The sequence below is a fragment of the Grammomys surdaster genome, unplaced genomic scaffold, assembly GCF_004785775.1.
Source record: "Grammomys surdaster isolate TR1022 unplaced genomic scaffold, NIH_TR_1.0 169, whole genome shotgun sequence".
Classification (NCBI taxonomy): Eukaryota; Metazoa; Chordata; class Mammalia; order Rodentia; family Muridae; genus Grammomys; species Grammomys surdaster.
In genome coordinates, this window is record NW_021604617.1 from 2,093,136 (window position 1) to 2,106,228 (window position 13,093).

Consider the following 13,093-nt stretch of genomic DNA (forward strand, 5'->3'; position numbering starts at 1 on the left):
CTCTCTCTCTCTCTCTCTCTCTCTCTCTCTCTCTGTCTCACACACACACATTTAAAAGCTAAAAGAAAAGGAAAGACATTTCGTTGTTTAAAATAACATTTAACTTACATACTTATCCAAAGATTATCACATAGTTGATTCTAGAATATTAAGGTCTTATTCTTAGTAATTTCATGGAAGTAGAAATATATTCATAAATATAATATATTTATAATATATTCTAAATGTGACAGGAAGAGTGCAATTTGATACTAAAAGTATTTTGTTTTTCCAAAGTCACTCACTGTTCAAAGACTGAAAAGACAAGACACAGACTTGGAGCAAGTGTTTCAAATCACATTATTGACTATTAATAACATGTGGCTGTGACCCATAACATTAAAGGTTCTATAACACTAAACCAATTTGAAATGAACAACAAATCCAGAGAAGACTTTTTACTAGAGATGATACGTGTACAGCAATTAAGCATGTGAAATCAAGTTCAACTCCAATGTCAACAATTCACTTCCATGAAATGACTAGTAAACAGACAACACCAGGTGCTGATTAGGATGTGGTGAAAACAGATCTTTCACAAGTTACCTGAGTCATGATAGATGATTGAGTCCTAGAAGATAGTTCCGTCATAGGTCTGTCCCCAATTTGAAGTTGGCAACCCATTTTCTTTTTCTTCTCTTTTCCTTCTCTTGGAAATAAATTGCTTTTTTTTTTTTACATAATATATCCTTATTATGGTTTCTCCTCTGTCTACTCCTCCTAGTCCATCCCCACTTTTCCTCACATCCAGCTCTCTTCTCATCTCTCATTAGGAAAGAACAAGGTTGAAACAGGAGTGAAACATGAACATGGGGAAGCAAAAGGAAACAAGGAAATATGTGACTGTGAAGCGAATGCTTAGTCTCAGAGATGAGTGACTTAAAGAAAAGGATAGGTTGAAGCCTAAAAAGAAAGAGAAGAAAGATCCTAGTGTGCTGAAAGAAAGACAAGTACCCCAGCATCCTTCCTGCTTGTTCTTCCAGTATAATACAGAGCTGGGCACACCTTACCACATCCTTGTCAATACCAACTTCATCAACTTTTCCATTAAGGCCAAACTGGACTTAGTGCAGTCGATGATGGACTGTCTGTATGCTAAGTGTATCCCTTGTATAACTGATTGTGTAATGGCTGAAACAGAAATTGGGACAGAAGTATCCTGTGGCACTGAGACTTAACAAGGATCCACAATTTAACCAATTGCCATGTACACACAAAGGAACCTATGCTGATGACTGCCTGGTACAGAGAGTAACTAAGCACAAGTGTTACATTGTGGCTACAGTTGACTGTGACCTCACACAAAGAATCCAGAAGATCCCTGGTATTCCTATCATGTACATTTCTAACCACAGATACAACATTGAGTGGATGCCAGATGATTACAGAGCCCCTCGCTTCTAATTCTCACTCCACAGACTACACCTGCCATTTTTGGACTACCCCCCCACCTCGTTCATCAGTTAATTAAATGCACTTTCTGATTTAAAAAAAAAAAGGAAAGAACAGGCTTCTAAGTGCTAATAATGAAAGTCACAAGATAAGGTATAATATGACGAAACAGAAGCTATCACATCAGTGTTGGAACAGATAAACCAGAGAAAAAGAGTGCAAGAGAAAGCAGAAGAATCAGAGACCTATTCCTTTACATAGTCAGGAATCTCATAAGTACATTAACTGGAAATGATACTATATATGCAGAGGAACTGATGCAGACATGTGCAGTACCTATGCATGCTAACTCAGGCTCTGATAGTTCATATGAGCTTTGATCATGTTGATTTAGAGGGCCTTGATTCTCTGGTGTCCTAGAGCCCATCTGGCTCTAATGTTCTTTTTACCTCCTCTTCCTTGAGAGATTCCTGTGTTGGGGGGGGTGAGGATTTAATGGAAACATTTCATTTAGGGTGAGTGTTCCAAAGTCTCTCACTCTCTGTGTAATATCTCGATGTGAGTGGTAGTAGTTCTTCCCACGATACAGGAAGTCATTTCTCTGATGATGGCGAAGCAAAGCACTGATCTGTGAGTATCGCTCCATGTCATTTTATCACACTTTTTAGACCAGTAGTATTTGGTTTTACTGTAGATCCCTAGGATACCAAGTTCTTTGTTTTGTCTTTTGTTTTTTGTTTTCATCTAAGCATTGTCTGGTGTGGGTTTCATCTTGTAGAGTGAGTCTTAACTCAGATAAGGGTAGGTTACTCCCACCATCTTTATACTACAACTGCACTAGCATATCTTGGAGGAAGGGCACTATAGTGGATCAAAGTGTTTTTGTGTTTATAATTTTATTTTGGTAGGATGCAGAAAAACTTCCTAGACTGAAGACACTAGAATGTAGCTTATGTTGTAACCAACTCAGCTTCTCCATACTCAATGAGTTGTGTAGGTGTTTTCAGCAATAGAATCTTGCTGCCAAGAGACCAAACCCTTGTCTTGGCAACAGCACATGCTGTTGCTTGGAGATTCTCATGAGACCCATTTGGCAAAATAACTCCATCTTATATAACCTAATCCAGGAGTGGTGTTAGCTTCATTTGATGACAAAAGATGGCCAGCTGGAACTCTATCTTCCCCTATTATTTGTCTATTTAATTTAGATTGCATTGATATATGTACATATTTTAGAATACTTCTACTATACTAGGTTTCCTTACTATCTCTAAAATGGACCTTAATGTCTTCTGTATTTCCCCATATTCCTCCATCATTTCTTTCTCTGATTCCAGTTCTCACTTGATCTTCCAGATTCCATTCATCCATAACACTCTATTCTACAGCCTTACAAAGAAATTTATTTGTATTCTCTAGTCTCTTACTGTGTATACTTCTGTGGTTCTATGTGTTGTATCTTGTTTATTATTGAATTAATAGCCATTGTACTCCTGCAAGTGAATACATGCCAAATTTGTCCTTCTGAATCTGGGATACCTCACATGGAATGGGTTTTTCTTGTTCCACCAATTTATCTGCAAATTTCATAATATCCTTTTGTTTTAATAGCCAAGTAATGCCTCATTGTATAAATATACTACATTTTCTTCTGTTGAGAGATATCTAGATTCTTTCTAATTCCTTACTATAATGAATAAAGCAACATGTACATGGTTAAGCAATTGTCTCTGTGGTAGAATAAAGAACCCTTACTTAAAGGGTTCAAATGTTATATAACTGTATCTTGAAGTAGCTTAACTCCAATCGGCCTGAGGAATTGCCACATTGATTTCCATAGTGGTTATACAAGTTTGCATTCCAGCCAGCAATAAAATAATGTTCACCTTACTCTGTGTCCTCACAAAACTGAATTGTCTCTTGTTTTATTGATCTCAGCCATTTGTGATGGGTGTAAGATGAAACCTCAAAGTCCTTTGGATTTCCATGTCTCTGATGCTAAGAATGTTGAACATGTCATTAAGTGTTTCTCAGACATTTGAGTTTCCTCCATTAAGTGTTCACTGTTTACATTGCATTTTAAAGGGGATTATATGGTTTTGGTATCTAGTTTCTTGAGTTCTCTTTATATTTTGTATATTAGTCTTCAATTAGATATGGTGTGGGTAAAATTCTTTTCCCATTCAGTAGGTTGCTCCTTTGTTCAAATAATGACGTCCTTTTCCTTATAGATGTTTTCAGTTTCCTGAGGTCCCATTTATCAATTGTTGATCTTAGTACCTATGCTATTGGTATTCTGTTCAGAAAGTCTTTTCTCATGCCAATGACTTCAAGGCTATTCCTCCACTTTCTTTTCTATCAGGTATAGTGTACCTGCTTTTATTTTGAAGTCTTTTATCCATTGGAGTCAGTGTCTAGTGAAGGATCCACTATAAAATGTTTCTCTTCAATAATGGGCTCAGTCACATGATGGGGAAAAACATTTCTTCAGGAATTCATCCTGCATTAGCCATATGAAGATGTCCTCCTGTGAAAAACTCAGAAAGGGAGGATGACCTCAGGAAAAATAGGTCACAATGCCAAGTCTTAGTAGAAGGAAGTGTCTACTGAGTCACAAGGGGCAGGCAGGGAAGAAACCTGAGTATATGGTGATGTTTGCTCCTCTGGATTCTTTACAGACACTAAATATAATCTTCACATCCTCAACTGTTGAAAATATTATCACTGCTTTATGGAAGGTAGGCTGAGCTTAGAGATTAAAATGCTCATTCAAGGACACATGTCACTAGAATCTAAGCAGGCTCCTCAGCTTGTCTTGTGGCCCAGCATACACCATAAGGAACTTGTCAGCCATGTAGAATTGCTGAAACACTAAGAATCTGAGATTGCACTGAGAGGTACACAAAGGAGATGAGGACCCAAAGAAGTCATTACAGTATACCCTGCCTATTCTGCAAATAACTTCTTGCTAAAGGCACACCACACTGGCCACTTTGATCCTGAAGTGGGTTGAAGACTGTCCAGCTGGGTTCTCTCCAACCACACCTATGCAGATAGTAAACTGAAATCTAGAATTTTTCCAAGGACTCATTGTTGTTCAGGACTTGCTCCTTAGCAGGGAAGGAATTTATGTCAATGGAGACATGGCCTTGAAGAGGATATTAGAACACCAATGGCTTTGTACCTTTGCCTTCTGGCTGTCATGAAGCAATCCATACATTCTTCCTCATGATATTTGACCCCAGCATAGACAAAGATATCATACGGCTGTAAGGATCACAGGCTACAGCCTTCAACAACTATGAGCCAAAACAAATACTTAGTCCTCTTAAGTTGTTTTTCATAAGCATTATATTATAGATATGGAAAGTTTACCAATACATTCTCCAAATATCACACAGGAGATCCCACCCATTCCCTCCTCCACTGGAATCTTTTAAGTTCACTTGATTCTAGAATAAAACCAAGAAGTGATTCTCCTGTGAAAAGGCATGGGACATTGAGGGTCCAAAATTCCATATGCTTTCCATGGGGCAAGAATTCAGTGTATTCTTTATGAAATATAGAAAGAAAAAGAATACACATATACATACTTAGAAATAGACCTACAGACACACCCACCCTCACCCCTATACCTATACACACCCACACAAACACACACACACAAACACACATACACACACACATTTTTGTTTATTATTTTGATGCTTTAATTTTTGTTGATTTGATTGAGTCATCTGGGAAGAGGAAATATCAATTGATATATTTCTTGCATCAGCTTGCCCCAAAGAAAGTCTATGCATGCATTTTAATGATTAATGCTTGATGTGGGTGGCCTCAGCCCTCTGTTGTCTGGGACATGATTGGCCAGGAGATTCTGCGTTATACAAGAAAGGTACCTTATATAACACAAGCCAGGCAGAGCTGGACATTAAGCAGATTTTCTTCATGGCTTCTGCTTTTTTTTTTAATAACTTTTTTATTTTTTCTCAAATCGTAATTCATTGACACAGGGGTTATAAACACAGAAAGGCAGGATGTGGGGAAGGGGATGACACTGGAGTGTGGGTGTTCAAGGGGAATACAGATATCTTTCAGAACTGGGTATCGGCTGGGTGAAGGTTCAGGGACAGGTCACTATGATTCTGCCTATGACTCACTTGTCCTTATCTAAGTTGGTATTGTCTGCCAAGGCTACCTATTTACAAGCTCTGTGACTACTCAGGCTTGTAAATTTCCACAAAAGCTGCCTGTTTACAATAGCTTATAGCCATCTGTTTCAGTCATGGCTTCTGCTTTAATTCCTGCTTCCAGGTTCCTTCTCTTCATAATCAACTACAACTGTAAGCAAAAAAAACAACCAAGCAAAAAAACCCACCCCTGCCCAGGTTGCTTTTGATCTTGATACTTTATCCAAGAACTAGCAAAGTAATAAAAACACAAAAACATGTATTTACTTTTACTTTCTTCAATTCTAATCTTGGAAAAATATTGAAATCCAAAACTCAGGACCCACTGAAAGCTCCAAATGTTCACATCCTTCCCAGAATACAAAATTATTCAGTCTAGTCCAAACGTTGATTGAACCTCCAGGCATAGTTGCTTAGCTATCTTGGGTGTATCAAAATTGTCCTAAATTTCAAATGCCAACACAGTGGCACAAATGGAACACACCAGATAATATAAGGAACTCAAGTACTTGGTAAGATTACTGAGTAACTGACTAAGCATGCTTTTCTAAGAAGTCCTACTGTGTGCAATACTAAATTTTTTTATTCTCAAGGTCGATAAGTATAAGTATTTAGCACAAAGCTAACTTTTAAAAATAAAGTAGTTAGATTTGATTTTTATAACTAAACTAAAAAAAAACAAAATAGTAATATAAGGATAAACTTTTGGTGCTACCATGCTATTCTACTTCTAACATTGGAAACTGTGATGGTTTGAATGAGAATGACCTCCAGAGGCTCAGATATTTAATGATGAGTCATCAAGGAGTGACATTATTTGAAAAGGAGAGGTATATATGTGTTGCCTTACTGTAGGAAATGGGTTTTTTGAGGTTTCAAAAGCCCATTTCATGCCCAGGCTTTCTCTGTTGGCTTACAGATCAAGATATAGCTCTTAGCTAACCATTAAGTATCATGGGTGCCTGCTGCCACTTAAATTAATTAAATAAGTTCATATATATGTATATATGAGTTGCCTTGCTCATGGTGTCTCTTCACAGCAATAGAACCATAACTAAGACAGAAACAATTCTTCTAAATCCACTCTAGTAAAATAGGTACTCTAAAATCACCAATGCACAATCCTTTCTGAAACAAGGAAGGCCATATAAGGACACACATACTTTTCTTCTCTTTCAGAAGTACCCAGTTTTATTACCAGCACACACAACTGGCAGTTCACAACCTCCATAACTCTAACTCTGAAGGCTTCTAACTCTTCCAGATTTTGCACAAAATACAGGGCAGTAGAAATATATAGACATGACACATGTGCAAACTTAAAATCTTGTTAGATAGCACTAGGCAAATTCTTAATTCAGAAATTATGTTAATAAGCAAAGAGTTTTTCACCAGTATTTTCCACTTTAAAAACACCCAATAAGTCCTTCGCACTTATTACAAAACAATTGAATTCTAGAAGCTGGTGAAATGTCAACTAGAGACCCAAGTATCACTCCTGTACCATGCATTTTATTTATCAAGCAGCAAGTACAGTAGAAGCTTAAAGGTCCATCCAACAGCTTGCAGAAGGAAGAGTAAGGAACAAGCTATTCTATCCATATCCCATGTGTAGCTTCAGTGGCCAGCTGTTTCCCAGCCAAGGCCTCAAATTATATATAAATCATCAGAATGCAGACATAATGTGGCACCAATGCTAGTTAAATATAAAAACAGACACAGCAATATAGAGGGCATGAATTTGGGTCCTGGCCTGTGCCTCCACAGGAGTCACAACTGGGTCCATGGTCCTACAGAAGCAACAGTCTGTTACCACCAAAGGCCAGATGATATCCCTGTTATAGGCTGCACCCTGGGAGCATGTCGATGTCTGAGGGCTGTACAGAACTGGCCCTACCCCTCACCTGAGCATTATGGGAGAGCTGCCCCTGGAGGCATGAGAGTAGGAGAGCTGATTCTACTCCTATTCAGCAGCAGCACTCAGGAAATTGGGCCTCATACATTGCAGGAGGTACACGTAAGCTACAGAGGCTACGGACATTGGAGAGCTGGCCCTGCCACTCGGTCTCCCATGTGGTGGCATGAACAAGGGAGAGATACCCTCCTCACTCCTCACCTCTGAACACCTGCAGCAGGAGTAAAACTGGTCCTTTGAGTCATGAGAACAGGAGTACTGACCTTGCCCCTCACCAACTGCAGCACTCAGGAGAGCAGCCCCTGTACCTATCCTAGGCAGCCTAATAGAGATGGCCCTGGTAGCAGGGTCATGAGTGAGCCGGACCTGAGGGCATGGGTATGGGACTTGTCTACTGTGTAGTGGCATGGGGAAAGAAGACAGGCAGAAGAGATACCTCTGTTCCTTACTTGCTGCAGCACTTGGGAGAGCTGACCCTGCCCCTCACCTTAGCAGTACAATAGATTTGGTTCTGTACATGGAGGCTGCAGGTGATCCAGCCTAAGAGCTTAAGTGTGGGAAAGCCAGACCTCCCTGTCTCTTGTTTGCTGTGTTGTGGTGTCAGCAAGGGAGAGATCCCTTCCCCAACCCTTTATAGCAAACAGAAGAGCTGGCCCTGGGTTCATGAGAGCAGGAGAGCTGGTCCTGCTCCTCACCTGCTGTAGCATTAAGAAGAGCAGGTCCTGCACCTCACCTGGGCAGAAAAGTAGAGCTGATACTGATGGCAAGGGTGGTATAAGTGAGGCGACCCTGAGGGTGTGAGCATGGGAGAGCTGGCCACGCAATGTGTCTTTTGTGCAGCAGCCTGGGTGAATAAGAGATGCCTTCCCCCACCCTCACCCCTTTACATCTATGAATGGCAGGATGACTCTGGGGTCATGAGAGCAGAAACTGGTCATGTCCCTCACCAGCTGCAATACCCGGGAGAGTGGGCTGTGCACCTCTCCTGGGAAGGAAGATAGGGCTAGCCCTGGTTGTGTGGGTTGCTGGTGTGCCAGTCCCACGGATGTGAAAGTGGGAAAGCCAGTGGAATGCACAGATTAAATACCTCTCAGACCCAGATCCAGTGTTTTGAATTGGCCCACCTCAACATTTACCCCATTGATGAACTGCTGGAGTACAAAAAGGGAAATGTCCTACAGATCCAAAGCTATAGGATCTCCATGACACTGGGTAGCAATAGGGTATCTGAGAGGAGGCCAAGTCTGCTGAATTTGTTAAGCAGCTGAAGGCGCTTGCCATCCAGTCTAATGATCTGGGTTCAATCCCCAGGACTCTACATGGTAGAAATAGAGAACTGACTCCCACAAATTATCCTCTGTCATCCATAGACACACAGTAGTACACACTTATATATACATATAAACATAAATTTAAATTTATACATGCATGCATACATACATACATATATACATACATACATGTAATTTTGCTTATAAAAGAGTCAAGGGGGGGATGAAACTTGAAAAGGATACCCAAGGTTGATGTCTGGCCTCAACATGTACACATGTGGAGACACGTCTACATAAACACAAAGAGATACCCCGCGCCCTACACAATACATACAATAACATACAAAAAAGTAACATTTCAAATCAGTGTCAATATCAAGACTGCAGAAGACACCCAAGGGTCTGTTCTAACCCTGTGCCAGGTACCATAAAATGAGCAAATATGTGACAGAGAGATAGGAAAAACAAGAGTATGTAGTAATGAGATGGGAAAGTAAAGCTGAGTGGTCCGTGCACTGTGGAGAGCAGTGGAACTGGAGATGTGACTGTAGTGAGGAACAGGCTGACATGAGGAGCCTTTGCAAGTACTTGAAGCCATGGTGATGAATGTGCTTAAGAACCACCAAGACATGTAGTTTTTGAAAGGCCTGAGTGAAGCTCAGCTGTTTTAATGTAAACAGTTTCTCCTTCGAAAGTCTTCCTAGAAAAATGGAATTAATGTCCACTGGCCACATTTTCCACAAGGTATCTTCTCAATAACTTAAAGGGTAAGTCTGGCTTCTGACCTTGGAGCTCCAGCACAAATCCTCACCAGAGATGGTTGTATAGGAATTTCTTCTCCAAATTTACCTCCACCATAAAAAAAAAAAAATCTATCCTCAAAACTTCCAGGACACATGCAGACAAATCTCCCAGGAGTGTTGTCACAGTTTTCATTTTGCTTCTTATGTGATTTTTTTCTGCTAGTGAGCATTCATCCTTCACTCTACACCCTCCACAATTCTTAGTGTAGCTGGAGATACATGTTTTACAATGAGGCAGGCTTGTTCCTGTGCAGCCTACACAGAAAGAATCACATACTTCATCTTTATATGACCCATGGACAATCTTACATTACTGTACATCACTTCACAGAGGCATCTCTGCCACATATTCTTCCACATACACATGTATTCATCCTTCTGTACAGACTGTACCAGTCATTCGTTCTGGCTGCTAGCTGCATATTATGGAATAAACAGGTCTGTATCAGTTTCTTGGGACTGATGAAATAAAAACTAATATTGTGAAGCATAACAAGAGGGATTTTTGTCTTATGGACCTAAGGGCTAGAATTTCAAGATCAAGATGTGCACATAGCTCCTTCACTTTTCTTAGCTGGTAGATGCCTTGTTCATATCTACCTGTTACATTGGACCAGTACTCTCTCTAAAGAGGTACTTCATAATCTATATGTCACAACCCCCAAAAACATTAGAAAACACAGATATTTACATTATAATTCATAAAAATAGCAAAATTATAGTTATGAAATAACAACAAGAATTATTTTATGATTGGAGTCACAGCATAATGAACTGTATTAAAGGGTCACAGCATTAAGAAGGTTGAGAACTACTGTCCTAGAGATATTGCTTTAACATAATGACCTCATAAAGGCCATGTTTGCAAACACAATGATGTTCTGAGGTACAAGATGTTGGGATCTAATCGTATAAAGTCATGACCCTAAGGAGCAAGTTTCACATAACAAGATCACATCTGACTTGGGATGGTTAGGGCCAATGAAAATGGCTTCTTACTAAGACCACACCTCAACCTAAGTGTTATGTCTGAATTTATCGGTTCTTTTTCCTGCTCAACCTGCAAGTTGAGGTTGAGAGATGATAGTGAAACTCCTTCCCACTACTCTCCCTATCCCCCCCACTCTCCCACGAGTCAATGCCCATTTTTCTGCTTGATCTATAGATGGTACAGCCTGTCTTGGAGCCCTACCTATAGAGCTACTTAGAAAAGCCTGTCTCCAACATGAGTGTCCAATTGGCTGAAGCCAATGGGTTCCCATTTAGCTCTAGATTCTTGTTTCAAAGTGCTTTTGCCAAGCTAACCACTTTGAGATAACTCTATCCCATTCACACTTCTAGATTCCATGGTGCTCTTCTCTCAGATTTGATCTGTGATGCTCATCCCAAACTACCACAAATAGCAGGCAGTCCACAGGCAAGATTCACCTCCTCATATCAGAAACTTCAGTTTTCACAGAAAATTCTATTGAGGTATTCAAGACAGAGCATCACATTTGCTGGGTATTTGGCTACAACCTCAAAAATGTTTACTATTGCTCTTGACTAATATTTATTATTTGTTTGCTTCCTTATACACACTTACCTACAATTATAGTCATGCTGCTTTCTGATAAGTTCTTCTTACTCAGTTGGATTTTTCTCTTTTCACTTGGTTGGGAAGTAGAAAATCAGTGAGAGATTATACCTAGCTTTCTTCCTTATGCCCATTTATCACAAGCTCTGATCCTGTTCTACCTCGTTATGAGCTGGTAAACAATTCCTTAATCCTCTTGTGGCTGCACACGAGACAGCTTAGCATCACACTTGGAAGAAATCCTATTAGTCCCCAAACAACAGAGCCTCAGAGTCTCGCTTACTTTGGAAACATTTCCCATCATGAGAGAAGCAAGTAATCTCTGCAGGTGTCCAAGAAGTAAGACAATCCACCTCAACAGGTGTTTCCACTGAAAAGAAGTCAACAGGCTAGGCAGATGTGATCTGAGATTTATTCTTGTTGATGGACAACACCAATCTGTAATAATGTTAAATAATATTAGTCATTGCACATGTTCCCATAGTCCTTGCCAAAACATTAAATGCAGAACTCGTCTATGTAGCAAATGTCTTCTGAGCACTGATAATTTAGAAAATGCTGCTAAGCAATTATTTGACTACAGAAGAGTTTCTGAGCTGATCTCACCATTGCATTTCTGCCTCTTATAAATGACTCTCTTTGCTTAGTACTCTTTGTTCAGTAGAAAGCAAAGCACTGATTTCAAGCATAGAATCTAAAGTTTTCAATGAAATCCTTTTGATTTAGAACAAACCCCAAATTATCTCCAAATTTCCCAGACTCGCCCATCTAAGCTCATCCTGTGCCATGAGCCCCTTATGACTGCCCACATTCAGGTTTCCTGTGAACCCAGCTTAGGCTCCAGTCCTGGGGTTTAGAATCTACTGCTCCTTCTGCCTGCACACCCTTTGCCACAGCATTCACCATCATGGCATCTCAAGTCTCGGAGAGTTTCTCTGACTTCTTAACCATCAACCCAGCATTCCCATTACTCACCAACTCTCCCTATTTTCTTTGAACAGCATAGCACCTACTACAATCTTATGTACTGTTACTGTGTCTTTGCATTGGAGTAGAAGCTTCTCATCATGACATCAATGCTCATACCATGGCTAGCACATACAATGTACTCATTCATCATTACATACATTGATATATGGAGATCATATGGATAGGAAGCTGTTATGAAGATCACATGTCTATGGCATTTGTCTAAAACTGAATTGCCCTGTACTATGAATAATTACCATCTGTAGGCATAATTTTTTTTATTTTTTTAGGCATAATTTTTTACAACCTACTCTAATAAGGGTTCAATCTCTCTTCTTCCCTACCACCCACTGGAGTTAGTGGAAGAGAAAAAGTTATTAGGATATGGGGGAAGTAGACCTGTTTAAAAACAGTTCTTTGGGGACAAGCTCAATCTTCTTTCTCATATAGCAAACGCCAAAAACAATTCAGCAGCTGCAGTTCATTCCTCTCACCAGGTAGACCGCCACAAGCAAACTAACAGCTGTAGTTCAATACTGAAGAAACCGTAGGACTCACCAACTGGCCTGAGGCCACTGAAACAGCAAGAAGCCTCAGGAACTTTGGCTAGTTTCTCTCAATGGCAGTGTTACCACAAGTGGAGCTCAACAATGCTATGTAAGCAAACCAATACATGTGTGTCATTAGCAACGAATAATGAGGCAGAAAAAAATCAAATCAATGTTCCAGTTCCCATTATCTGTGGGGTCATATTGATACTCTTTCATCACACGTCCTTTTTTACATGTCTCTTATAGCAAAACATGCTTTCACCTGTGTCTGCTTCAGGACAACATTCTTCCATGTGTCTGCCTTAGCAAAACATACTTTCATCTGTGTGCCCCAGCAAAATATCATTTGACATAACTGATATTCCAAAGAAACTAGAAGTTTCTACT

At 39.9% G+C, this 13,093-nt stretch overlaps 1 protein-coding gene and 1 pseudogene across 1 annotated transcript in view; both read left to right on the plus strand.

Moving 5' to 3' along the window:
- Sult1c3 (sulfotransferase family 1C member 3) overlaps positions 1–13,093 on the plus strand; it is a 67,663-nt gene that overhangs the window by 19,525 nt on the left and 35,045 nt on the right. The gene's annotated exons all lie outside the window — the stretch shown is intronic.
- LOC114620525 lies at positions 849–1,481 on the plus strand (annotated as a pseudogene).